Below are 27,323 nucleotides of genomic sequence, written 5' to 3'. Positions count from 1 at the left end.
CCACGAAGACAGACTTACCCAACAGAGGAGCAAGGAAGCCTGAGTACAGTGTGGTGTCTGTCATCTAGATCCATCCTCCAGCCGGATAACCTGAATGTATGCCTTCGTGCCATGGAGCATGGGGAGTCTGAATGTACAAAGTAGAGAATAAACCTGCTTTACTAATATCCTTTTAAAACATCGGACTACAATATAGGGTTTCGGGATCTGTCTGATAGAGTAAAACCTAGATGGAAGGGAGACATTTTCCCCTTTCTTACTAAAAATCAGTTTGGGTCTGGACATGTCACCAAAACATTCATTGTAGTACATGGCAGGGCAGCAACAGAATCAGAAGGAAGACTTTGACACCCCGTGAAGCGCTAAGAATCAGTACCTGTAGGATGTGGTAGTATCCACATGAAATTCACGGGACTGTGTCTGCACCTGGTACAGAGTAGCAGAGTGGCAAAGTAGCACTCAGCAGAGGGCTGATGGGAGACTGTTGCACCCAGTGGGCCCTTTAATCTTTGAACACATTTGGGATCACTATACTGATCTGTGTTTCTCCAGGGAGATCCTCAGTTCCCTATACCCCTATACCAATTACAGGAGATGCTTGCAGAGGTGAGGACAAGGAGGCTGCCCATTTCAATCACTGGCAGCACCATGGTTCCAAAAGTAAATGTATGTGTTAGTAAAAAGTAATGACAATCCCTTTACATTGGCCCATTGGAAAACTATTCTTTACAATGAATTTATATTTAATATATTTTTATATTTTTCCAAAATGTATATAATAAGAGACGTTTATTTTATTTTTTTAAAAAGAAAAACTGTTCCAATTATGAGACGAGGATGTTCTGGGGATTTAATATGCAGCATGGCAATTATAGTTAACAACACAGTATTGTATACTTGAAAGCTGCTAAGAGAATAGATCTGAATGTTCTCATCATGCACAAAAAATGGTAATTACGTGAGGTGATAGAGGTGTACACTAACCTTACTGTGGTTTATGTGTGTGTGTGTGTGTGTGTGTGTGTGTGTGTGTATACAGTGTTTATATATATATAAAAAATACAAAGTCGTATTGTACACTTTACACTTATATAATGTCTTATGTCAATTATATCTCAATAAAGCTGGAAAAAAGAAAAAAGAAAAACTGACCATCAGACCATGGCTTCCAACTCTTGCTTACAAAATATGCTCATAACACATATGTGACTTCGCTAGCATTTACTTTGTGATACCAATCCAGAAATGGAGGCAAGGGAAAGTAAGGAGTAAGCACTCCCAGGCAAAGCTGTGACACAGGTAAAATTTACCCTCCCTTTTCTTTCTTTCTTTCTTTTTTTTTAAGATTTTATTTATTTATTTGAGAGAGACAGAGAGAGAGGGCATGAGTGGAGAGAGGGGCAGAGGGAGAGGGAGAAGCAGACTCCCCACTGAGCAGGGAGCCCGACAACGGCCTCGATCCCAGGACCCTGAGATCATGACGTGAGCCAAAGGCAGACACTGAACCGACTGAGCCAGCCGGGCGCCCCTCAACCTCCCTTTTCTGCTTCCTTTTCCACAATCATGATATGTCCCTCTCCCCAAAAACTCCCGTCCCTATGACTCCACATGTCTCAAGGCTCTGTTCCAGAAAACCTTTGACCAGTTTACTGCCAGGGTTGGTTTTGTATTTTTGGGGGGAGGGCTCTATCAAAATATTCTTAGCAGCAAGGTCAAATGAAAAGAAAATTTGTTCATCTGGGGAGCCCTGCAGAGAGCCCCTGAGGTCACACCGTATTGTAGTTGGTCACCATATTCACCTTTCAAGAAAGTCATGAGAAAAGTAAATCTGACCCAGATATCTTGTTAGCAGAGGAACTCAATAGTACTCTCACAAGGACTGCTTCAGAGGAGGATACGTCAGGACTCATTTAGCCATGGGTGTCTGTGTCACCCACAGGGACTCCTGGGCCTTTGAGTGTGCTCATTGCATAGTGCCCCGGTGGCTCATGGGAATGCATTAAGGGCAATCTGGAAGGCTGGCGTGGCAGGTTAGAGGAGTGCTCCCAGGATCTTTCTTGCCCCACAGTAAGCAGGATCTTCTCACAGGGCTTCCTTCTATGCTGTGACATGATGTGCATTCTGTTTGGCCTGGTCAGCTCCTGAATCTTCATTGTTCACATCAGGGCCTGCATAGCCAGAGAAGCTAGCTGAAGGCAAAGAGCTACTGACTAAAGGAAGAGAACAGGCATGCAAAGAGAAGGGTGAGAGACAGGACAGCCTTCCAGGTCTGAGTTTGTAAAACAAGGTCTTTTTGGAGTTTGATCAGAAAGAGACTTTGGGGTCCCAGCCATAGGTATGAAAGAAGGAAAGAGAGCCAAATGAAAGAAGAGAATGCAAGATTTTTGCGCACAGGCATTATTAGCTGTAATTGCTTTTTGGCATAACTGAACTAAAGGTTTAATTCACTCTTTTCTATTACTCTTTCATCCCAGAATGATGCTTCTTTGAACACAACTGTGATGGTACTGAGTGGTGGCTCAAGTTTATGCAGTTTGTTCTTGGAAGCTGTAATGGTGTGTGATTCTTAGGTAAGGTACATCCCACCTTTGTCTAAGAAATGTTGAAAGGACACCAATGCTGTATTAAAGTAAAGGTCACCCCTATGTGGAACACTGTGGCAGTGACTCTGACCCCAGCTTCTTAGGCCCAAATGCTAGGAAATGGTTGTGTTACTCATTAATGAAACCTAGGGCTCTCTTCTCAGAACCTGCTTAATCTCCCTGAGGTTGGAGCAGTCCTTCTGCTGAGATATTTTAAGGTCATTAGTGGGACATTTTTTAGAAAGACATCCTGCAGTCCAGCATGTGAATAATAAGCAATCTATCAACTCTGAGTCACCAAATACTGAGAGAAATCTCCAGGATACTTGGAGAGGGTTAGGGTTCCCAGCAGTTAGGTAGGTATCTGGTCCTATAGAAAGAGCATACTCATGGGGGGAGCACAGGCTGATTAGGAGTGAACCTCCTCTACCAGCAGAGAACAGGAGAGCAGGTTGCAGCACTCTCTGGTTTGGAATGTTTAAACACCCTTGATTTTTGTCCAAACCCCCTCCTACCTCTTTGTCCAGCTCTGTGTGCCCCAGCTTCTGCTGGTAATGGCTGGTGGTTAGTGGCCTCTACTGGCAATCTTCAGGGAACTATTCTGTGCCTGGAAGTTTACATCCAGCCCCAGGCTCCACCTCATGTTGATCCATAGCCAGTGACATAGCATGGGAAGACAAGATCCCAGTTTCTCTACCTCAAGGTGGAGCAACAATCTCCAAGGTCACATCTATCCTGGCATTCTCTGGGAGAGCAGTTTGAGGCTGGGACTTCATCAAGATCAGAACTTGCTTGTTCCTTCCTTCCTTATTCTACTTCTCTTGCCTCCTTACTGATGTCTTCTGGGAGCGCTTCCTTACTAAATCACTGAACCTAAATCTTTGGCTCAATATCTGTTTCTTGGACAGCACAACTAAAACAGAATGGTACACGGTTTGGAGATCTTGAAAAGAGGTTAAAAACATTATCGGTTCTTCGCTATTCCTGTACTGGTGTCTCATGACCAGAGTAAGTGTGAGTGAGTGCTGGGCCATCCAGAGGGTGGCTCTTCAAAGTTTCTGTGGGCATTCTGTCCAAGAGAAATACCAAGTGGCCCACAATGAACCTGGCTTTGCCATGTAAGCTTGACCATTCTCTAACATCAGGGTGTCATCCGCTGTTTAAGTTTCTGAAAGCAGAGATTATGCATCATGTGATTTGAGAGAAACTGACTTTATATGAGACTGAACTAAAATGACATAATCTATTATATCTCAGGATTATAAAGAAAGAAGTGTAAGAAGACATAAAAGATGTGATGTCTAAGATTTAGCAGACTACAGGTGTTATTCTATTATTTTGGGGAAAGTATGTCATTTTCTGTGCTATATTTCCTGTATCTAAAAAAATGGGGATTAGTCAACTTCTCTGCTTGCCCTAGACAGTAGTTTTTAGAACACGACAACACGTGGAAAAGTCCTTTATAAATGATAGAGTGCTAATAAAAGTGGCAAGAATACTATTTACTGATGATTTGTCTTCTATTAGGATTAAATCATCTTGAGATTCACAAGCACACTAATGCTCCTTCCATGGGTGGGGTGTGAATTCAAGGAATAATGATTAAATTGGGGTGCCTGGGTGGCTCAGTTGGTTAAGCATCTGCCTTTGGCGCAGGTCATGATCTCAGGTTCCTGGGATTGAGTCCGGCATCAGGCTCTCTGCTCAGCAGGGAGCTTGCTTCTCCCTCTGCCTCTGCTGCTCCCCCTGCTTGTGTTCTCTCTCTCTCTCTCAAATAAATAAAAAAAATCTTTATATAAAAAAGGAATAATGATTAGAAATACATGACTATTAGGAGGGTAATCCAGAGTAGTAGTTTTAACACTAAAACCCTTTGTTGAAATATAAGTTCACTAACAATATTTTTATTCCTGGTTAAAGTAAGAGAAATATTGAGAGAATCTCTAGGCCAAAAAATTATTTCAGTCCAATAATTCTAAATTACCTTAATTGTTTTCTGAAAAGCAAAAGCAGGTTTCCTTATTTTAGTCAATCTAGTGAATTGTTACCACCTCCCTACAAATCAATGAAGAGACAATTCCTGATTGAAAGAATTACTGGTTCATCATATATATGGGAATATATAGGCAGGGAACCTAAGGACACTTAGTTTAATTTTGAGAACCTAACAGCCCATCTGGTAATTAATTGAAAGAAGATTCAGTTCTATTAAAATAAAGTTACTCTTGTAAAAATATTTCCTATGTGTTGAGCAGCTAAAGAATAATACTAAGCAACATCTTAAAGACATGAACCTACACCTCTGCCAAGAAGTTTAATATACAAAATACATCAAGATTTTAATATAAAATATTTTAATATTGAAAAATGTATATTGATATCCTTCCCAATCTTAGATGTGTAATATATGCATAGAGAAATATGGTAAAAATACTTGAGAACAAGCATAATGTCGTTCCTGAATGACAGAATTATGGGTGATATTTTCTTCCTTATGCTTTTATGTGTTTTTCAAATTTGCCACCATGAATAGGCACTCTTTTAATATTATAAAAATAGCTATTTTAATGGAAAAGCCCAGTCCCATCAGAAGACTTCTCGGTTGGAGTGGAATTGGGGCAAGGCTCCCTATTTCTCCTCCCATTTTGTAATTGTATGTCCTCTGTTGGGATCTAAGCTCCATCGGGGTGGAGACTTTTTGCCTTCTCTTGTTCATCACTGTGTGGCTGGTGTGACTTGCACAGGGCAGGCAGTTCATAGATAGGTAGGTGGTCAGGGAAGGAATAATGATAGGTAATGACGAGGAGGAGGGACTTTCCCAAGTCAAAGAAACAACATGAACAGATAAAAGAGACTAGTATAGCTCAGTGTGAACTGAAGCCGCGCAGGTAATTCGGCATGGCTGACATACTGGGTATTGAAGGGCAGCGGTGGGAACTAGGAGCAGCTCTAGCTGCTGAACCTTCGCTGTGTGCCAGGCCCTGTCTGAGTTTCTTTATCAGCGGCATCTCATTATCCTTAGGATATCCTGCCAGACACATTATTTTTTCCCATTCGTAGCTGAGAACTCCGAAGCTCTCTGAGCTACTGTAAAGGAAGTGGAGATGTGAAGCCAGTGCTGTCCTGCCCCCAAGGAGCCTTCTGGATTCTTGTACCTCTGAGGGGGAAGCCTGTCTATGCAGAGGGACAGACTCTTAAAGGCAACAGAAAACATTAAGTTTGGGGAGAGGACTGACATGATCTTTAGGGCATGAAGCTGGAGCTACTGGCTAATCACTCCTCTCATCCATCCCCTCATCCCTCTTAACGTGAACTTTCTAATACTTGAAACTCCCACATTTCCTTTTTTCAGAGAGAGAGTCGGGGTGGGGTGGGAGGGGCAGAGAGAGCAGGAGAGAGAGAGAATCTTAAGCAGGCTCCACACCCAGAACAGAGTCTGACATGGGGCTAGATCTCATGACCCTGAGATCATGACCTGAGCTGAAATCAAGAGTCGGCCACTTAACTGACTGAGCCACCCAGGCGCCCCACCCCCACATTTCTTATACCCATGAGTCAGTGTGCAGAATAGCTTTGGTGAAATGCCATAGTTATCCAGAAGGAATAACGCACGGCATGAGTAATTTTTTAGTATGAATTATCAGAGGGCAAACTCCTGAAGGAATCAGACACCTTTCTTTTGTTTAATTGAATGATCTTTTTTGGAGCCCCACTATACACCAGTCATTGCTTACACACTTGATATGCATCATGGACAAGACAGATACTTTCTCTGCCTTATTAGAATTACAGCTCAGGAAACAGCCATGATCGTTTTTATTGCAGGTAGGAGAAGGTAGACCAAAAGGTTGCAAATGGAAAGTCACGTGAAGCAGAGTCCTTACAGTGAAGAAAGCAGGACGGGAGCCCAGGCATTTAGGAGATATCATGGGGTGGCGGGAGAATAGGGAGGAATACGGACAGGGTCCTAGGTTTCACAGTGAGATAGGTTCCCATGCCTAAAGCAGGACCACACCATCATATTGTCTTTCTGGATACCTGCAGTCTGAGAAAGGGATTATCGCGGTAAAACTTCATCATGAATCTTAGTTGCCTGAGAAAAATGAGCTTTGAATCATTAACAAGGCAATTGCTGCTACATACTAATGACACCATTTCCCGCTCCTGGTCTTTTCAGCATTAATGCGCCCTGTGGTGTGGATTGAATGATATAAAAATGATTACACGCTTTGGAGATATTTCTGGGTTTGATTGTTTTATGCCATGCACCACTTGTTTAGATTATGAATTAACTAATAAATCTGTGTTACTTCTTAAGTTTTAAACTTGAAAGTCCTTACTCCTTTTTCCGACACCAAGTTAACATAACCATTTCTGGTGATAGCTGATGAAGACTAAGCCGTGGCCATTAGTGTGATTTACTTCCCACCCACCCGTCCCCCAAACGACCACTCATCTTTCCTAGTGATTGAGAGATTATGTCACTAGTTTAATGAATAATTTCTCCTCAATGCAATGCCATTTATCTCAGCTTGTAACACCCTGCTTTGTGCACACTGGACTCAATAAATATTTTTTCAACTTCACCAATTATTCATGTATTTTGACCCATATTTAGGACTCTATCCTAACAAAATAATTCTAAATATGACAAATAAAACAGAACTATGCCGAAAGATGTTCAGCATAGCATTTTGTATGGTATAAAAACACTGGAAAATTCTATGGGGCCCCTGGGTGGCTCAGTCAGTTAAGCATCTACCTTTGGCTCAGGTCATAGTCCTGGGGTCCTGGGACCAAGCCCTGCATAGGGCTCCCTGCTCAGTGGGGAGTCTGCTTGTCCCTCTGGCCCTCCCCTTGCTTGTGCTCTCTCTCTCTCTCTCATAAATAAATAAAAACTTTTCTAAAAAATGGAAAAATCTAAGTATACTAATATAGGAAGTTATAAAAACAAGTATTTTCTTCCAAATAATGAAATACTATACAGCCATATAATGTTTTGTAAGAACAAGGAAAGATGCTGATGCCAAAGTATTATGTGAAAACCTGTAGGCAAATTCTATAAACAGTATTATTATAATTATGTAAAACATATAGGAAAAAATATCCAGAAAATACTCTAAAATGAAAATAGTGGTTTTCTCAGGGTGATGATACTATTTTTACTATTTTCTTTTCTTTGTTTAACATATGGTATTATTTTTTTTAAGATTTTATTTATTTATTTGACAGAGAGAGACACAGCAAGAGAGGGAACACAAGCAGGGGGAGTGGGAGAGGGAGAAGCAGGCTTCCTGCAGAGCAGGGAACCTGATGCGGGGCTCGATCCCAGGACCCTGGGACCATGACCTGAGCCAAAGGCAGATGCTTAACGACTGAGTCACCCAGCCGCCCCCATACGGTGTAATTTTTTTTAAAAGATTTTATTTATTTATTTGAGAGAGAGAGAAAAAAAAACAGCATGAGAGGGGAGAAGTTCAGAGGGAGAAGCAGGCTCCCCGCCAAGCCGCGAGCCCAATGTGGGACTCGATCCCAGGACTCCGGGATCATGACCTGAGCCGAAGGCAGTCGCTTAACCAACTGAGCCACCCAGGCACCCCATATGGTGCAATTTTTAACTTGAAATTATTTTTGAAAAAAAATTTTCTTAATTTATTCAAAAATTGGGGCACCTGGGTGGCTCCTTCAGTTGAGCATCCCTTTCTTGGTTTCGGCTCAGGTCATGATCTCAGGGTAGTGACACTGAGCCCTGCGTCAGGCTCCACGCTCAGGGGGGAGTCTGCTTGAGATTCTTTCCCTCTGCCCCTCCTCCCCCTCTAAAAAAAAATAAATAAATCTTAAAAAAAAAAGAATATGCTTAAGGAAAATGAACACAGGTGTCCACAAACAGCCTTGTGCTTGACTGTTCACAACAGGGCTATTCATAAGAGTCAAAAACTGAAAACAATCCAAATGTCCATAAATCAGTGAACTGATAAACGAAATGGGGTGTACCCACACAATAGAATATGGTTTGGTCATTAAAAGGAATTCAATACTGAACTATTACTACAACACAGATGAAACTCAAAACCATAGCGACAGGCACAAAAGACAATATATCCCATCCTTCTATTTAAGGAAATATTCAGAAAAGGCAAATTTATAAAGATAGCAGGTGGATCAGTGGCTGCCCGTGGTTGGGGGCAGGAGGAGAGAAGGACTACACCCATGCTCCTGGGAAGTTTTGGGGGGCTAATGAAAATGTTCTAAGTTTGGACCATGATGATGGTTGTTCAGCTCCATAAATGGACTAAAAATCATTGAATTGTGAAATTACAGTGAGTGAATTATATGGTATAGATATTACACCTAAAAAAAAAAGTAAAAGGTTATGTGAACTTAGAAAAAGAAAGAGGAAGAAGATAAAATGAGAACAGTGGTTGTGAGCCCTGGTGCATCCTTCAAGGATGTTAGTGGGAAAAACTGATTAGTTATAGGGCCTGGAGTAAGTTTGTAGCCTGTCAGCTTGGGTTCGCACAGGGAGATGGCTCCACTTTGAAAAATTGAAAAGTCTGTTGTTTTTGTTCTGGAAGCTGCTAGAAAGGTCATGGCTTTCGTCTTTACTTCTGTGCTCAGATCTCAGCATCGTGGGGTCTCTTCCAGAGTGTAGACTGCAAGCTAGTATCAAATTGGATGGGACTTCTTCCCTTCCAGACATACGGTGTGAAACTGATCATGCAAAAAGTCCCCTGGAGGAATTCAGAACTGGCCCTCCCTGGAACCAACAATAGAAGTAAACTCAGTAGCTACTCAGATTTTAATGGGTGGGGTAACAGAATATTTGTTCCAGAAAATTTCTAGAATGGCAGAAAAAATACAACTGTGGAAATTTGCTAGCTTACTTTTTCATATTGCCATGTATATCTCCCAGAAGAGAATTGAAAATATATGAATAAAGCAAAGAAATCATTCAATAAGTAAGAAAATCACCAACTGGTATCAGTAATATCATAAGAAACACAACAGAATTTTTTCAGCAGAATATGACAATATCCAACAGATGCGTGGGAGGCTTCTTTCTAGGCCTTGCATCTTAAGAATATGAACATACAATTGCCATGGATTTTAACTATGATATGGTGCCAGGTTTCTAAATTCTCCAGGCCTTGGTAAACAAGCAACTGGAAAATACTGAAGCTTGCAATTTAGATTTTTCCTTTCAGAAGTCTGGTCATTATGGATTTCCTGAAAAAGATCAAATTACATTACTCCTGAAATTTTTCTGTCATTATTTTCAAAATTGTGTACTTTCAGGAATAAGCCTTATACATGTGACCATTGGAAATGTTGTCTTGGAGAGACAAAAAATTATTCATTTGATACTTCCCTGATTAAATGCTTTCTTTTTTTTTATTGCACAGATTATTCTTCACCGTACTATAGATGATATGGTGTTAGTAATGAAGTAGTATGTATATTACAGCATCAATAGGAGTTATTTTCCAAGGGAATTTAATTGTAATAAAGCACAATAGTTCTATTATAAATAACAAATATATATATATATGTACGTATTAAAGATTTTATTTATTTGTCAGAGAAAGAGAGAACACAAGCAGGGGGAGTGGGAGAGGGAGAAGCAGGCTTCCCGCAGAGCAGGGAGCCCTTTGTGGGGCTCCATCCCAGACTCTGGGATAATGACCTGAGCGGAAGGTAGACGCTTAACCGACTGAGCCACCCAGGCGCCCAACAAATATTTTTAAAAGACAACCAAGTGACTCTCCTCTCCAATAAATAGGAGAAAGCTCATTTTGTCCATGAAAGAGTCCTGCATGAACTTGGATTTTTTGACACCTGATTTCTGGAGGGGAGAGAGGCACTGACAAGCACAGCACAGGGCGGGGACATCCCCACCAAGGGTCGGGTTGCGGCTCGCCACACAGAGGCAGTGCCTGGAGCGTGCACCAGGGCTGAAATGAAAAAGACGAGCTGTGACAGGTAGAGAAGATAGGAGGGTGGCAGCAAGGGGCCAGGCAGGTGGTGTGCGTCATCACATTTAGGAAGTTCCGAAGAAGCAGGGAGTGTTTTCCTTCCACCAGACTGCTCTACCCTGTGGAATATCACTACTGGCTTGAAGGACTGCTTGGGATGCATTCCAGGTCACAATGGTTATTGTCACCTTCCATGTAAACAAATGAGGGTCATGAGTGTATGCGCATGGTTTTATGCTCTCGCTGTAGAGAAGAAACATTCATGAAGAAATCCATCAGAAAGACAGAGAGGTGGGGGGAATTCCAAATCTTTTCCAGCAAATAACTCTACCGGGAGAGTCCCTGAACTACCCTAGGCTCAGGATCCCCCAGTCTCTGCTTGGATAAACGAGTATTGTTAGAATGGAGGTAATAAATGTTGATTTTGGAAAATTCAAAAATGTAACAAAGTAAAAGGGAAAATTTACCTGTAATCTTACCGCCCAAAGTAGCCATTAACATTTTTATGCAGTCTTATTTTTTTGTTTATGCAGATACATAAACAAATATGGAGTTGTGATTATAACGTACACAATTGTTATGTCCTCCTGCCTTCATTTATTCATATACATTTTCTATGGAATTGTTAATGCTTGGTAAACATCATTTTTCATAGTTGCCTGATTGAAATCTTTTTGTTCCCAGGTTCTTTCTAGGCCTTGCATCTTAAGGATATGAACATACAATTGCCATGTTTTTTTTTTTTTTTTTTTGCTATCATAAATGATACTGTAATGAAATTTTGTGCATAAATACTTTTCTACATATTTCATAATAGGTACTTAGGGTAGATGCCCAGAAGTAGAATTACTGAGTTAAAGTGGGAAAACATTAGGTTTTAAGGCTCTTGATTTGTGTTTTTGATTTTTTTTTACCCTAAATAATTGAGTTGCATGCCCCCCAGCAATGCTGGTGTCTTCTTCACCTGACCTTTCACTAGCCCTGTGTATCATGATTCAAGAAGTTACTTGCTGATTTCGCATCCTCTAATGTAAAGATATAAAAGATGAAGCAACAATAACAATGAGCCAAGAAACCCTGCAAAAATAGTAAAATAATAAAACTTAATCTTGGTTTGCTTACCGTGGACTGAATGTTTTATGTTGATCAGCTCGGGCAGGTGGGTGCCGTGGGATGCCTGGTTCACAAGGGAATAAATGGAGGCTCTAGAGATTGAGTAGCCCAAGTTTAAACAACTAGAATGCATACTTCTAACTTGTTTACTAACCTACAATCTTTATTCATCCTATTTAAAATTAAGGTGTTTTTACTTTCTCTGCTGACTTTATAGCCCATTCCAGCTTTGTCTGTTTCCCTTGTATCTTCCCTGTATCAACTCTTTGTTCCTCGGTGGTGGATGCCTATTCACCCTTTAGACTTGCAACATGGATTCCCTGTGAAAGCTTTCCCTGAGTCATCATTGTTCTTAACTAATTCTCTCACCTCGTTGGTTCCAGAGGTTCTCATTCACGGAATATAACTGCTTTGGTGGGGAGGTGTATCTTTCATACAGAAGTCTGGGTTTACCTGGAACAGAAAAAATGTGCCATTTCCATTTTTGTCTAATTTTCTGAATCTGCCCTTACTTCCTCTTCCTCCTCTAGGGGAGTCCATTGTAAGGCCTGGTTTCTACCCAGGATGTGGACCAGCTCAGGAACATTCGTGCAAGATGTGGCTAGGTTGAGGCCACTCTGTCTCTCCCACACCTGCTTCTCAACATGGACATCTGCCTTTGCTCTTTCTGCTACTTACATGCTTGCCTCCTACAGTCAATCCAGCAAGTCAGAAATACTAGAGTATGAACGATTTTTAAAGTTTCTCCAGGTGGTTTTTGTTTTATTTTTTATTTTATTTATTTTTATTTTTTTGAGAGGGAAAGAGAGTGGGGAGGTGGAGGGGCAGAGGGAGAAGGAGAGAGAATCTTAAGTAGGCTCCATGCTGAGCGCAGAGCCTGACGTGGGGCTCGATCTCACGACCCTGCGAGCATAACCTGAGCCAAAATCAAGAGTCAGATGCTTGACCGACTGAGCCACCCAGGCACCCTTCCCTAGGTGGTTTTAATGCAGTAAGAGAGAGGATCTCTCTTCAGATCTATTGGTCTGGTATCTTCGTCTGAAAAACAGATGCTCTTGAATTCCTGGCCGACACGTCACTGTGATTTACAGAAAACGTCCTGATCAGTTTGATCAAAGGCCAATCATTCCGTCTCTCTGCAAGTGCATACCTGTAAAAGGGAAAGGAAAATTAACAAATTTTAAAAGTATTAGAAATGAACTGAGCATGATGATAATAAAACCAATAATAATAAATTAGCAATACCAAAAGAAGAATCATAATACCAATAATAATAAAACTAATGTTTATAGGCCATTTTATGTGCCAGACACTGTGCCAATTGCCATGTGTATCTCCATGATAGCTTTTCATCTAAAGCTGTTCTTATGATATAGGGGATAATTCTTTTCATTTCACAAATGGAGATCTCAATAGAGACATTAATTTGACCAAAGTGACGCAGCTGGTAAGTATGGAACCTGGATTTTAAACAGGCAGCCTGGCTCCTAATCCACATAATTAACCATGGCAGAATGTAGGAGGGGTGGATTTTGTGGGAAGAACTTAGCCCAAACCCAAATCACTAATGTTTAAATAGCAAATATAAATAAGAAGCAGAGGATTGGTATAACTTAATTAATGAACTTTGTTTCCTATATCCACACCCAGAGAAAGAACTCATCTCTTTTTCAAGCCTCCATGAAACATTTACAGAATGGATTCAATTCTTTTTTTTTTTTTTAAGATTTTATTTATTTATTTGAGAGAGAGACATAGCAAGAGCAGGAACACAAGCAGGGGGAGTGGGAGAGGGAGAAGCAGGCTCCCCGCGGAGCAGGGAGCCCGATGTGGGACTCGAACCCAGGACCCTGGGATCATGACCTGAGCCGAAGGCAGTCGCTCAACGAACTGAGCCACCCAGGCGCCCCCCAGATAAGTACTTCTTAAGATAGGCAAAACCTTCTCTTAAGAGTTTTCCTTTTTAACAAGAAAGAATTAAAGTAAATAATCACAACACTGAGCTATTTCTTCTAAGAAGGTAAAAATATCCAAAGCTGCCTTTGGATACATTAGGCTGTTCAGTGCGACCTTCATCCATATCCTTCTAATGGAATGGACTAGAAAGGAAATATTGTGTGGAATAATACCTAAAACCTAATTATCACACTATAAGATTATATTTTTTGTTTCCCCCTTATTTAGGTGACAGGTTATTTCCTTATGGAAATCACTTCAGTGGGCTTGACTCTTGGAAAACCAGGGTTATCTGCCATGCCATATTCTGTGTTCTTTGAAGTGATTGCAAATTGTACTGGATAAATTGGACTGGTAAATTCCAGGTTTCAAAGGTGAAAAGAACTAATCTATTAGTAGTAAGATTCCCCCAGCAGTTACATTTCTAAAACTGTCTTAAATGGGTATTCACTTATATTATTTTAAATATACTTATATTAAATTGTGTGTATTTATTTGAATGTACATGCATACAAAAGGTGTTATATCCATATTTCATCCATTTCTTGGACTGATTTTCTTTTCTCTTCCATAGAGTTCTATTAACTTATAGATGTTTCTAATCACATTTGCAATTATCTTAAGGACCCTAATACAAAGAGTGTCAGGCACTGATAATTTCATTAATTTCTGCCAGTGCACAAAAATCATTAATTTAACATTCACATACTTGAGTAATTGAAATAACCTCTTTTTCTATGCTCGGCAACGTTTTTCCTCCTGCTCAAATTTTTTTCTATCTTACCATTGCTAGCAATATTCTTTTCCTTTTCTCATCTGTGATGGCTTTTCATTAAAAGTTAATATTTTTTCTGCAATATCAGGATATTGCATTAATACCTTTTGGCATTCTGGGTTTCATTTCAGCTGGGTAACATCATTTTCCTGGGTCTTGTCTTGTGCTTTAAATTTCTGATGATTTTTTTCTGAATGTTCATATTTTCTACCTTGTATTACAGTCTTTGTGTGTGTGTGTACATGTGTGTGAGTGTGTGCATGAGTGGTTAGTCTTGACTCCTAAAGTGTGAGCTCCCGAGAGAAGATTCTGTGTTTGCCTTATTTGGGTGTTCTCCTGGGCCTAACTAGCCTGTCTTCTTCTTCTTCTTTTTTTTTTTAAAGATTTTATTTATTCATTTGAGCGAGAGAGAGAGAGAGGGAGAGAGCACCAGCGTGGGGGAGAGAGGCAGAGGGAGAGGGAGAAGCAGACTCCCTGCTGAGCAGAGAGCCCAACTAGATTCTAAGACCCTAAGATCATGACCTGAGCTGAAGGCAGATGCTTAACCAACTGAGCCACCCGGGCACCCCTGGATGCGTACTTTCTTTAGCCTTATGATGTCTTGCTTTGAAAGTATCTTTTTATCCATCAAAGTGACAATGAGCTGGACTCAGAAATGCCACAGGAAATTTGGTCTTAAAAAGGTAGAGTGGACCAACCCACAAAGTATGTAAAATCTGATTTTGTGAGGGGATGGTAGGATCCATATATCCACAGGGGCTGAGCATTTGGGTTTGGGATGCACTGATCTGATGCTATAATCAGGAATCCCAAAGAATATGACACTCACGACCATGTAGTCATGTTTGGGCAAGGCCTGTCCAAGTTTCCATCCTTTGAAGAGGTGGAAAAATAAACTTGCTTTACCTCTTTACATTCTGCTTTGTTCTAAGGCTCTTGGAGATTTATCCTAAGCCCTGCCTGATTAATGTACAGTTTCAACCAGGTTGACATTCTGATGTTAACCTCAGTACTTGGTTGCTCGGAAATATTGTGACAACTTTATACAGAAAGACAGACTATTCTGGGACAGACATATAACTTCCTTAACCATGGGATCAATCTTTCTTGTAACTTCATGAATTCTTTCTGCAGAATATTTCTGCTCTAATGCTTCTAGCCTCTCAAATAAACCTAGTCTAGTGCCCTGGGAATTATCTACTTTTTCATTAAAGGCAGCACAGGTAGAGAAAGAATTACAGATTACCTTATTGGATTTATTTGAATTTATGTGAAACTCATCTATATCATTCTGTCTCTTGCCTTTTTTTTATTGGTAATTCGAACTGCTTCCCAATTCTCTGTTGAACTGTGTTATTCAGCTTTCTGTACAAAGTGGAATTTATGTACTTCTATGCACTTTCCCTTTATGTTTATTCAATGGGTAAGTATCACTTATTCTTCTGCTTACAAAATAATTTACATGAAGAACATTTAACTACTCCCTGGGATCTTCCAGATTAAGAAAGATTACTTATAGTGGGCTCCTTTGGAAAAAGAAAAATTACCTAAAACATATTTCATTCTTTGTAGATTCTATTACTGTTTAGCAAATATTCTCTCCCTGTCCTCTTGCCACAGGAGTATAGTGCTAATGCTGGGCTTGGACGCATGACTTGGCTGATGAAATGTGGGTGGTATGACAGTATCTATGTTTCCACTAATCCTCTTGGACTCCTGACCACCTTGATGAAGCAACATGCCCCAGAGGATAGCTGCTCTTCCATCTTGGGATTTGAGTAAGATGGGGGAGAGTTGTGACCCTGTCTCGCTACCTGGAAAGAGATGACATAGCTGACCTGCAGATGAGTGTGTGGGAAACAAATGTTGCCTGTCGTCAGCCGCTGAGATCTGAGCTTGTTTCTTGTGAAACATGTTCACAAGGGACATGTGCCTGGAGGGAATTCAGGCTTGTTATGGACTGGCAACTAGCCGGGACCTCCCCTTTTCCCATGAGGTTATTTATTGCCTTCATCCTGGTCTTGTTTTATCTTTATATGGTATGTGTGTGTGCATGTGTGTTTGTGAGTGTGTGTGTACATGTGTGTGTGCTCAAAAGAAGATACACATAACTTTTCTTTTAGCTATGCAGATGTAGACCAAGAGGAACCATATCCAGACTTCCTGAAGTGGCTAGTACAAGATCCTGGACTCCAAATCCAATGTCTTTTAGACTGTTCTCCTCAAGGAGGGTATGAATTTATTTTGAAAGCAGAGGGAATGCATCAATATTTGAGACCAAGAGAATGGGCTGTGGTAGATTTTACTATTATTCAGCAAATATTTATCCTTTTCTCTGCACAATAAATACTATTGACCCCCATCACTGTTTGGTTCAGCCATTTGACCTCATGACTTACTATGAACAGTGGGACACGGGGGGGTGGGAGGAATGCACAATATGCCAATTCCAAAGGAAGGCTCTAAGAGGCATTGAAACTTTCAACCAGCCTTCATGCACTCCAGGTCTCCTCACAATAATAGTGCATACTGGATAGAAGCCACTTTGACTTTAGTGTATTGGATGAGAAAGCATATGAAGTTGACCTAAACCAGTAGAGTGGCCAAAGCCAACTCACAGAACTGCGAATGAGAAAAAAAAAAGTGTTTGTTCCTGCAATCAACTGAGATTTAGATGTTTTTTCTATACAGTACTGTTGCAGCAAATGCTGCCTGCATAAACTTTTGATAAGAGAAGGGCTAATGCCCACAGGTCGTTAGTATTTGAGCCAACCACGTATCTGTCTGGACAGCATTATATAGAAAATATCAGATTCAAAGAAGGATTATTCTGGAAAGTTTTAAGTAAATTAAGAATGAAGAGACTCGTTCTAAACAAATTCTGCTCTTCACCATGCATGGGGGATGCTTGCCAGAATTCTGACTGAAGTTCATTGGTAATTTTTCCATCTGTATAATGTGCAGTGGAATGCAGAGTCCACCTACCTCACAGGGCAATGGGCACCAGTCCAGGTAGAGGTAATCTGCACTTTCAGCATATTTCTGGAAGTAGATCCAAAGCATTAATAACTCATGATCTTGTAAACATAGTACTGTTGGGGTATGCACCAGATTATTCGCTGAAAAATGACCACAAACTTCTTTTCTAGGATACTTATCTCTAACCTCAATCTAATCCTTCACTGTAATCATTTATATCTCAATACACAAACTCTATCTAAGCATGGGTCTTATTGATATAATTCACTATGAACAAAATATATACAAAAAAGCTCATTGTTCGCCCTAAATTTCACATTATTATCTTTGGTACTGTTATTGAATTAAACTGTCAACACCTAAAAATGTTGAAAAGAAGCAAAGGTTTAAGAATGCATGAGGTCTATGAATGTGAGCGTGCTCTGGCTGTGATATCTGTCAATGACAGATTGCCAAGGTGGATTTGGCCGATCTGGTTGGCTAGGAGGGTACTCTCTCTCCTGCCCTCTTCACTCCATGTGCATCCCTCCTGAAACTGTGCTCTCAGTGGAAGGGTGACCTTCCTCCGTGGAGAAGGACCTTTCTTCCATCAAGGGTAGATGAGTAGCTATGTTCCCCTGCTAGAGTCTCCAAACAAGCTCTCAAGAATGCATGCAGTCTAAATGACTACTTTATAATATAAATTATAAATACATATATATAATCCCCAACTCACGGTCCTTCGACTTTTGATGGTGTGAAAATAGTACCCATTCAGTAGAAACTGTACTTGGAATTGTGCCTGTGGACCTTTTCCTGGGCTAGCAATATGCATGATGTCTCTCTATCTCTCTCATGATGCTAAGCAGTGGAAACCGTAGCTCCCAGTCAACCATGTGATCACAAGGGTGAACAACCGAAACACGTACAACCATTCTGTACCTGTACACTCACGCTGTTTCTCATGTTCAGTACAGTGTTCAATAAATTACTTGATATATTCAACACTTATTATAAAATAGACTTTGTGTTAGATGATTTTGCCCAACTGTAGGCTAATATAAGCATTCTGAACATGCTTAAGGTGGGTAGGCTAAGCTATGGTGTTCAGCAGGTTAGCTGCAATGTTAAATGCATTTTCAACCTATGATCCTTTCCATTTGTGATGGTTTTTTGGGGATGTATCCCCATTGTAAGTCAAGGAAGATTGTGTGTGTGTGTGTCTGTGTGTGTGTGTGTGTGTGTGTGTGTAACTGTTTAGAGAACATGAAGAACATAAAAATTTCAAAAATAACAGCAGCCTGGGTTTAATCTCATAACAAAGGTGGAAAATATTGAAAAAGAATTGGGCCAAGAGGAAAAAGAAGCAAAGTTAGTTCCTTATCTCATATAAGCAAGGAATCAAGTATCATGTTTTTGTTAAATTTGATAACATAGGCTCAAGTATGTGTGGTGAGTTTCCCTGAGTCTTCCTGCTCCACGTCAACCCCATGCACAAAAAGCATAAGTAATGACCAATAAACGGTCTAAGTTGGCTATTGAACTGCGTGAATTATTTTTTCTACACTTGCACAATCCCAAGGATTGAGCCTCACCCAAACACGTTGTAGAAGAGGGAATGCATAAGTAGCACATGCAACCTGAAGACATTCAAGGAAGAAAACAGAGAAAAGAGAATCATGACTGGAAGGTTTCAAAGATAGAAGTTCTATGGAAAGAAAAAGTCATTCAAGCAGGATATTTTAAAATGTTGGTTCTTATACTTGCAATGTAATGTGTTCTTCAGTAAAATCCATATTCCTTATCAAAACACTTCAGGATCTATGGCCATATTTTTGAGATGATATTCAGGTGGGCAGAAGTGAGACAACAAAAGTAGGCCTGGAAATATGTATGTTACTTGTTCTTTTTTAATTTAAATTCAAATAATTAACATATCATGTATTATTGGTTTCAGTGGTAGAGGTCAGTGATTCATCAGTCATATAATACCCAGTGCTTGTTACGTCACATGCCCTCCTTAATGTCCATCATTTTTAAGTTAAAGAAACTTACTAATAAAATTAAAAGCAAGATATTAGGAAAAATAAAATTAAATAATATGTAGTCTGTCTGAGGCAGAAAATAAGCCAAATATCAAGGAAGCATAAAAAACAAGAAATTACAGAAATAAGTCCTAACATATCACTTATGACAACAACTAATAAACAGGTTAAAATAAGAAGATGCTTAAAGTGATTTATGAAAACAAAACAAAATAACCAAAAAAGTGACATAAAAAGGGTAAGCAAATATGATATACACAAAATATCAAACAAAAACAAGTGGGAGTTAATAATAATAGAATCTAAAGTACAGAACAAAAATGGACAGAGAGCACTTTTGTAAGGCTATTATACACAGTCCACAAATAACCATATACTCTATGACATATAATCAAATATGTAAATAAAAATACTGGAAATGAAGGGAACACAAGAATAATACCCATAATAAAACTAATGTTTATTGAGCATATTATGGGCCAGATACTGTGCCCATTGCTGTATCACTATTACCTCTTAAACTAATGAAGTAGGAGATTATTATTTTTGTTTTGTAAATGGAGACACTAAACGTTCGGGACATAAACTAAATTGACTAAAGTGACAGAGGTGGTATAGATAGATAAATAGATGATAGGTAGATAGATAAATATAGAAATAGGTCTGCATATATATTATAGATGTATATATGAACATATATGCAAAAATTCTAAAATATACTAGCAGATTTAAGTATGACCAAGGTGTGTTAAGCCTTGGTTGGCTCTGGAATGCCCTTCCTCACCTGTCAGTAGTTTAGCAGGAAGCCAGCTTAGCAAGTGTGGGTGTTTTCAGTGAAAGATCAGGGGACCTCTGGCTAATTCCTGAGGCTGGGCTCCAAAGGCTCTCCTTTTCTTACAGAGCCTCTTACCCTCACCTTCAAGGTCCTTCTGTTGCATAGGCCACTGGGCACTTTCTGTCCCTTCTAATGCCTCTGTAAATAGGTAAAGCAGCGAGCAGTGGAGACCCTCTACTGGTGTGTCCAGCTGTATCACACCCAGGTCCTTCTCTCATCAGGATTGGAGAGTCGAGGTGATGGTGGCTGTTCTCCTGTTTCTCTAAGTGTCCATTCAACACAAGTGGTGCCAGTCCACACCCCACTGTGTGACAAAAAATTAATGTATAACCATAACCAAGGAGAGTTTATCATAGAAGAGCTAAGATACTCTATTTGTAGAAAATACATTTTAGGGGCGCCTGGGTGGCTCAATCAGTTAAATGTCTGACTCTTGATTTCAGCTCAGATCACGACGTCAGGGTCATGAGATTGAGCCCTGTGTGGGGCTCTGCGTTCAGCATGGAGTCTGCTTGAGTTTCTCTCCTTCTGCCTCTTCCCTCCTTGCACACACCATCTCTCTCTCTAAAAAGTAAATAAATAAATCTTTAAAAAAATACATTTTAAAAAAATCACTTTAATAGGTTGAAGAAGAATAATCTCAAAGGATGCCAAAATGGTATTTGATAAAATTCGAAGCCTATTGTTCAAGACAAATCAGGAACCAGTGAATCTTTTCTTAATATAATAAAGCATTTAAGGACCACCAGTCAACTCCCTAATAATGGAATGTGGAAGACTTCCATTTAAAATAGGTAATAAGGCAAAGATTTTCATTTTTTTTTAAGAAGCTCTTTGTTATTCACATTATTTAAGCTTCTTTGGGAAATTCTAGTCAACCTATATGAAGCAGAATAAAATAAAATATGAAGCAGAAATTTAAAATTATGACTACTTGCCAATAACATGATTTTGTGAAAAATTCTAGACTTCAAGTTCTTTAATTCAGCCTTGACTAAAATTAAAAGAAAAATCAGAGGCCACACAATTTTTTGAAGAGTTGAATCTTTCAGGGATTAATACACTTTGGGCTATAGATCTCAGTGTTCCAGAGTATAAAGCACTGAGCTTGCTATTACATTTCATAACATAGACAGGAAGAGCTAGAAAAGATTTAGACATGGTTACCTGAAAGACACAAACCATATGAACATGAGGGATATTGGGGTGAAGGTCCTTCCTAGCAGATTTTTATTTATTCTGTATCTTGTCATCAGAATATTGAAGTATGACTAGTTTGATTGCAAGAAGCTCTCCTGTATGAATCTACTTGAAATTCAATGAAATAATTATCATAGAACCATTAACCTTGAAACTATAGTTTGTTTACTTGCTTGATATAGGAAACTGCTGTCTTTTCTGTTATGTACATGTCATATGAAGTCAAACTTTCAGTGGTTTATATACACTTTAGCTTCAATGATCTTGTTATAATTATTACTTAATTGAACTAATTCACTAATTCAACTAGTAGAAGCCTTGCACCAATTATAAAACAAGAAAACTAAATGGTCATTATAGAAGAAACATTTTTAAAATGCGAAGTAGAATCTTAAAAAATTGCTTAAAATCCTTAGCACTGATAAGATTTCTAAGTCAGGCTTATAAAGTTAAGTACATTTTTAAAGTATTTTCTGTATACCAGATGTATCCATTAATAATTTATTTTAAAATTCTTATTCTTGTAATAGTTGCCAAAAAGATTAAATAACTAGAATAAACTTTAAAGTTATGTATGCAAGAAATAACAAAAAATCTTAAAAGTTTTACTGATGGAAAGAAAAGAACAATTGAGTAAATGGAGAGGCAAAACATGTTCTTACCTTGGTAAGTTTAAATAATTTAAAAATTGTTTCAGATTAATTAATCAAATTCTGTTGATTTTTCAACAGAAATCCCAAAGTTTGTTTTTTTCTTCTGAAATTTGACAACGTAGAGTAAAAAGTGACATAAATACCCGAGAAAGTTTTGAAAAAGAAGAACAAGATATGAATGTACATTGGAAACTATATTTAAAATGATCCCTTTCTAGAACAAAAGTCATCAGATGGATCACTGGAGTTGAATAAAAGTCACAGAACCCATTTCTATACATACAATCTCGTGCTCTGATAAAGAAATCATCACAGATTACTGGATGTTAAGGAAATAAATGCTGCTGGGAGAATTAATTAACCATCTAGAAAGAAATAAAAATCCCAGTATGTCAAGAAAAGTTTGTAGATAGATTAAAATGTTATATGTGAAAAGTTGTATGTTTCACATATATTTGAAAATGCAAACGTAGAATTTATAAAAGCAAAGACCATTTGAGTATGTTATTTTAGAACAAGGCTTTTCTGAGCATAAGGCAGTGGATAAGATTTGACCACATGAAGACAAAAATGGGCATGTCAAAACTGAAAAAGAAAATGTAAAAAATATAGGCAACAAGTATGGCATTTAATATGCTTTTATAATGAGGTTGTTCAAATAAAAAAGGAAATACCCAAAAAATGTAGAAAGGAGGCTTCATATATCTAAAGTTGCTAATAAACATAATAAAAATACTCGACTTCGATAGCAAGCCAAAAATACAAACTAAAACAAAAATGAGAGCCTATCTTTCTTTTTATCCAGTTTTTTCAGATTTGGAAATGCCGCCCACTACAAGGGGGCCTTGGAGAAGGCACTCGCTCACACAATGCTGCCGACGGAGAAATCGGCATAGACTTCCAGGAAATACATCACTATACCTAACAAGAGATTAAAATAAATTCATACCCTTTCATTCAATGGTTTCAGCTTGAAGAATTAAAGCTAAGTATAGTCAAATATGTGGAAAAGATCTACGCATCAAATCATTGCAGCATTGTTTATAACAGTAGGGGTAAATAAACTAGTGGTTACCAATAATAAAATGGTCAAATAAATCAAGGAGTCTCCAGATCACTGTCTATCATAAAGCTATTATAAAACTATTAACAATTATTTTTTAAAAATTTGACTGAATTCTGTAGTCATAACATGTGCAAGTCAAGATACAGAACTGTATGTAGAACTTAATGACATATATACGGTATCTATTTGTCATCACTCTGTCATCTAAACAAAATATTGATCATGTTTATCATTGGGAGGCAGAATTATTATGCTTTTATCTACTTATCTATGATTTCCAAGCCCTCCGATGAAGTACTTTGCAGGGAGTGGGCAGTTTCTCAGTGTTTTGTTTTTTTTTTTTTTTTTTTTAGGATTTATTTATTTATTTGAGAGAGAGACAGCACAAGTGGGAAGGACAGGAGAGGAAAAGAGAATCTCAATCTCAATCTCCTAGCTCAGAAGCCCGACTTGGGCTCAATCTCAGGACCCTGAGATCATGACCTGAGCCAAAACCAAGAGTCAGGGGCTCAGCCAACTGCACCACCCAGGTGCCCCTCAGTGTCTTCTTTTTTAAACCACTTCCTTTCAGTTCATAGTGGTTGCCTTCAGGTTAACGTTCAAGTTTTCAGAGCTGAACCTACATCTTTCTCCTTCCCAAAATGAGTCTTGGTGTATGGGGGAGGGTCTGGTGTCCTCAGGAGGATGGAAAAGGGCCCTTGTACCTTCAGTCCAGTGCGATCTTACTGTCTTGGAAGTGATGATTAGGTGAGTCTCTGTCCATAATAGCCAGTCTCTGGAAGATGATGGCCCATCTGGGCATCTCAGCTCACCCTGCTGACAGGGTGGTTATTATTGCCTGGGGCTAGTAAACACGTGGGCTTCTTCCTCCTCATTGGTTGGAGCGCTGCTTTGAGTTATATATAAACTGAAAACCAGCTCAGGTTTGCCATTTGGCACCTATTCCTTAGCGACAGCCTCTCCTTTGTCCTTACTACAGGGTTGCACACCTCACTTCTAAGACAACCAGTATCATCAGCTACTTTCCACATCCCTTCACAAAGCAAACACGATTTTCCAGATGATTTCCAGGCTATGCAGGAGCCCAGCAAGTCTCTCAACAGATCAATTCTGGTCCTCTCTTTGCCAAAATTTGTCATAGCTTTTATTTTACTATTTGTTAGGTAAGGGTGGGGTCCACCTAGAGAAATGGTCTAATCTCCAAATCCCAAATGGGCAGGTGGAATTCAGAAAAATAGAGAACACTTTAAGAGAGTAAAAATTGCGTGACATTTTATAAATGTAATAATACCCATTATACTTTAATGTGGCAGTCCTGTTACTTCTGTTCATGTTTAAACTGCACTATGAGTTAATCTCCTTATAGATCGCCATAAAAATTGTGTATTTATTGGAATAGCTAAACTCAAAATTCTGTCCAGATACAAAATTCTATGAGAAGCACACATATTTCAGTGAGAGTGATCAACTTGCTCTGTTTTGCCTGGGATTTTACCGGTTTTAACTCTGAAAATCTCATGTTCTGAGAACCCTACAGAACCAGGCAGCCCAGGATAGCTTGTTGCCTTGCTTTCTGCTTATATTTGAATATCCATTCAGTAATCTAATCAAGGTAATTTCATGTTCTAAGTTTCAAGCTGGAAATCTAGAATATTGACAACATATTCCCATCAGCACCTTCTCTAAAATTTCAGAATGAATTCCTCTCTCCCTTCCATGGACAGTAAAAAGGAACAAAAGACCCTTGGCCTTTGATAGGCAAGATTTAAGGCTGCATAACCGAACATCATTTTGGGATAACTCAGAGTCTTCAATGCCTGAGGATCACCATCTGAAATTGATATTGGAGGTTCATTATATATCATAGATTTGGTGGACTTTCATAAGGCTTTATTTTCAACTTTCTTTTCCAATTTTATTGAGATACAATTGACAAATAAAATCAGAATGTATTTAAAGTATACAACATGATGATTTGATGTAGATATATAACTAAGTAGAACATTTTAATGAAAGTTATAAACATATGTTTCTTTTATTATTTGCCTCTTTTTGAAAGGACAGGTAGGAAAGAGTGTTGTGAACTCTTGTTTGGTTGTTGGGAGGCAATGTGGTCTAGTGGAAGAAATAGCAGCTTTATATTAAATATTCCTACTTCTAAGCCCACCTGTGATCTTTTGATATTTTCTGTGTGATATCTAAGAATTCTTAATCTCTTAGAACTTAATTTGTCTATAAAATGTCTCATAGCTTACTGTGAATAAGTGCTAGAAAAACTAGAAATAATATATGTAAACAGCCTAGCTCAGTGCCTAGCAAATTCTATGTGCTTAATGAAAGTGGGAATATTTGTAATGTTGAATTCTTGGTTAGGTTTTGGTAGTTCTCCTCTTCCAAACTTCACTCAAGGCAAGGTCTGTACCTTCGATATACTTTGGAAGCAAACACAGCACCCGTTCAAGTGCTGGGTATTCAGTAAATGTGGTGTTTCAGATGTAGACCACAATGCTGACTTCCTTTTCAGAATTATTTCTATTATGCAAGTGGTTATGGAAAATTAACAAGGGAAAGTTTTTAAAAGGAAGAATAGTGCACTCTTCAAAGGTCAATATTATTAGTTCACCATGGTGGTTTGTGAGACCCAACCTGCTGGACAGAAATCTCCTTCAGATCCAGCGTTTTGGTAAAAAATAAAACAAAGTATGCAGTAGTAGTACATCAAAAAAGTCTTTATTTGATATAGAATGGACCCCTGAGTCCTGATTGGAGAGCTTTTGGGAAGTTCGCGGGCAGGCTAAATGATATAAATGCCAGTAAATCCATAGATCTAGGTTTCTTACCTGGTAGGTAACGAGGTAAGTCATGTGCCTTGGGGAGGTACTAAGGGAGGAAGTACTGGGCACCTGTGTTCCCTCACCTGTATCTTTGCTCTTGGGTATATCCTTTGTTTCCTTATTGTTTTTTGTTTGCTTGCTTGCTTTTTGTTTTTTAGTTTTGTTTTTGTTTTTTTGTATTAGAACAAAGACTATGCCAGAGTTTCTCCACTCTTAAAATCTGGGCCAAACTATGGGGTCTAGTTCAACCACGTACTTAACTATTAAGAAAAAAACTATGAAAGTGTCAATAATTTCTACCAAAAAAATACTAATAAAAAAATAAAGAACAAGTTAGTATCATTAGCTCTCAAGATAATAAATTATTTTAATGATTCACTTGCTAGACAGTCACATATTTCTAAAATATCTTAATTGCAAGGCCATCATAATATTTTCAGAAACATATAAGGAAGTCTGAGGGAAGAGGCCATTTTCCCAAACTTCTTACTACTCAGAACATAAAAATACTCAGAACTAAAAGGAAGGATTCTTGAAATCTGAGCTTGAGACTTTATTTTATTGCATAATTTAGGAGAGTGACATGGTTGACTCAGTCTGGGAAAGCTTTCAGAATTCTGGTGTGAGGATTCTCTCAAATCCTTCTTCCCCCTCAAGACCTAGTGTCTATGTATTCATATTGGGGCCCTTGGCAGCAGATGATGATCTAGAAGCAATCAAGGAAAGTGGCTATTAAAAGCTCACAGGCTTACTGGAGGGAGAAAAATGACTTTTGCTAAAAGCTAAATCTCTAAATATCCCCAAAGTTATTTCCCTCTTGACCTATACGTGTGGCCCTCTGTATGCATATTCACACTTTCCCCCTGATGTGTGTGTGTGTGTGTTTTGCAATAATCTTTACACACATTTAAATTTAACACTCGATGAGCACTTAAATGGCTGAGTTAAACAAGAAGTCACTTGAGCAATTTTGGCTCCCTGCCATTCTTCAGGAGTTCATCAGTTGGGGAATAATGTGCAGGACAGAAGCCAATCCCTAATTGTTTTTGTTTAATTAGACCATTTAGATGGCTTAGCCAGCCTGGAGACCCTGGTTCTCTGCTCACCCTCACCTGGATAAGATGGCTTTTGTTGGAGCCTATTTCTCCAGAACCTTTGTAATTTTGGACCATGGAATTGAGCCGAGGATGAACAATAGCACAATAGCCTTCACACCATTTGGCTTTGATTTCAGCATTTTCAGGAGCATTTCTCAGGTGGTTCCTCATTTTCCCTTTTGTTTTGCCCCAGGATATGTGAAAACTGATCTTCTTTTCCCTTCTGCTGTGAAGCA

At 39.0% G+C, this 27,323-nt stretch overlaps 1 long non-coding RNA gene across 1 annotated transcript; it reads left to right on the top strand.

The window, feature by feature from the left end:
• The first annotated feature begins 1 nt into the window (after position 1).
• On the top strand, positions 2–23,061 carry LOC113925145. The gene is made up of 4 exons (XR_003520930.1): positions 2–96; positions 1,125–1,299; positions 2,475–2,570; positions 22,896–23,061. It is a non-coding gene; the product is annotated as an uncharacterized LOC113925145 (long non-coding RNA).
• Positions 23,062–27,323: the final 4,262 nt, after the last annotated feature.

The sequence above is a fragment of the Zalophus californianus genome, chromosome 2 (assembly GCF_009762305.2).
Source record: "Zalophus californianus isolate mZalCal1 chromosome 2, mZalCal1.pri.v2, whole genome shotgun sequence".
NCBI lineage: Eukaryota > Metazoa > Chordata > Mammalia > Carnivora > Otariidae > Zalophus > Zalophus californianus.
This window is presented reverse-complemented; position numbering and strand designations above follow the sequence as displayed.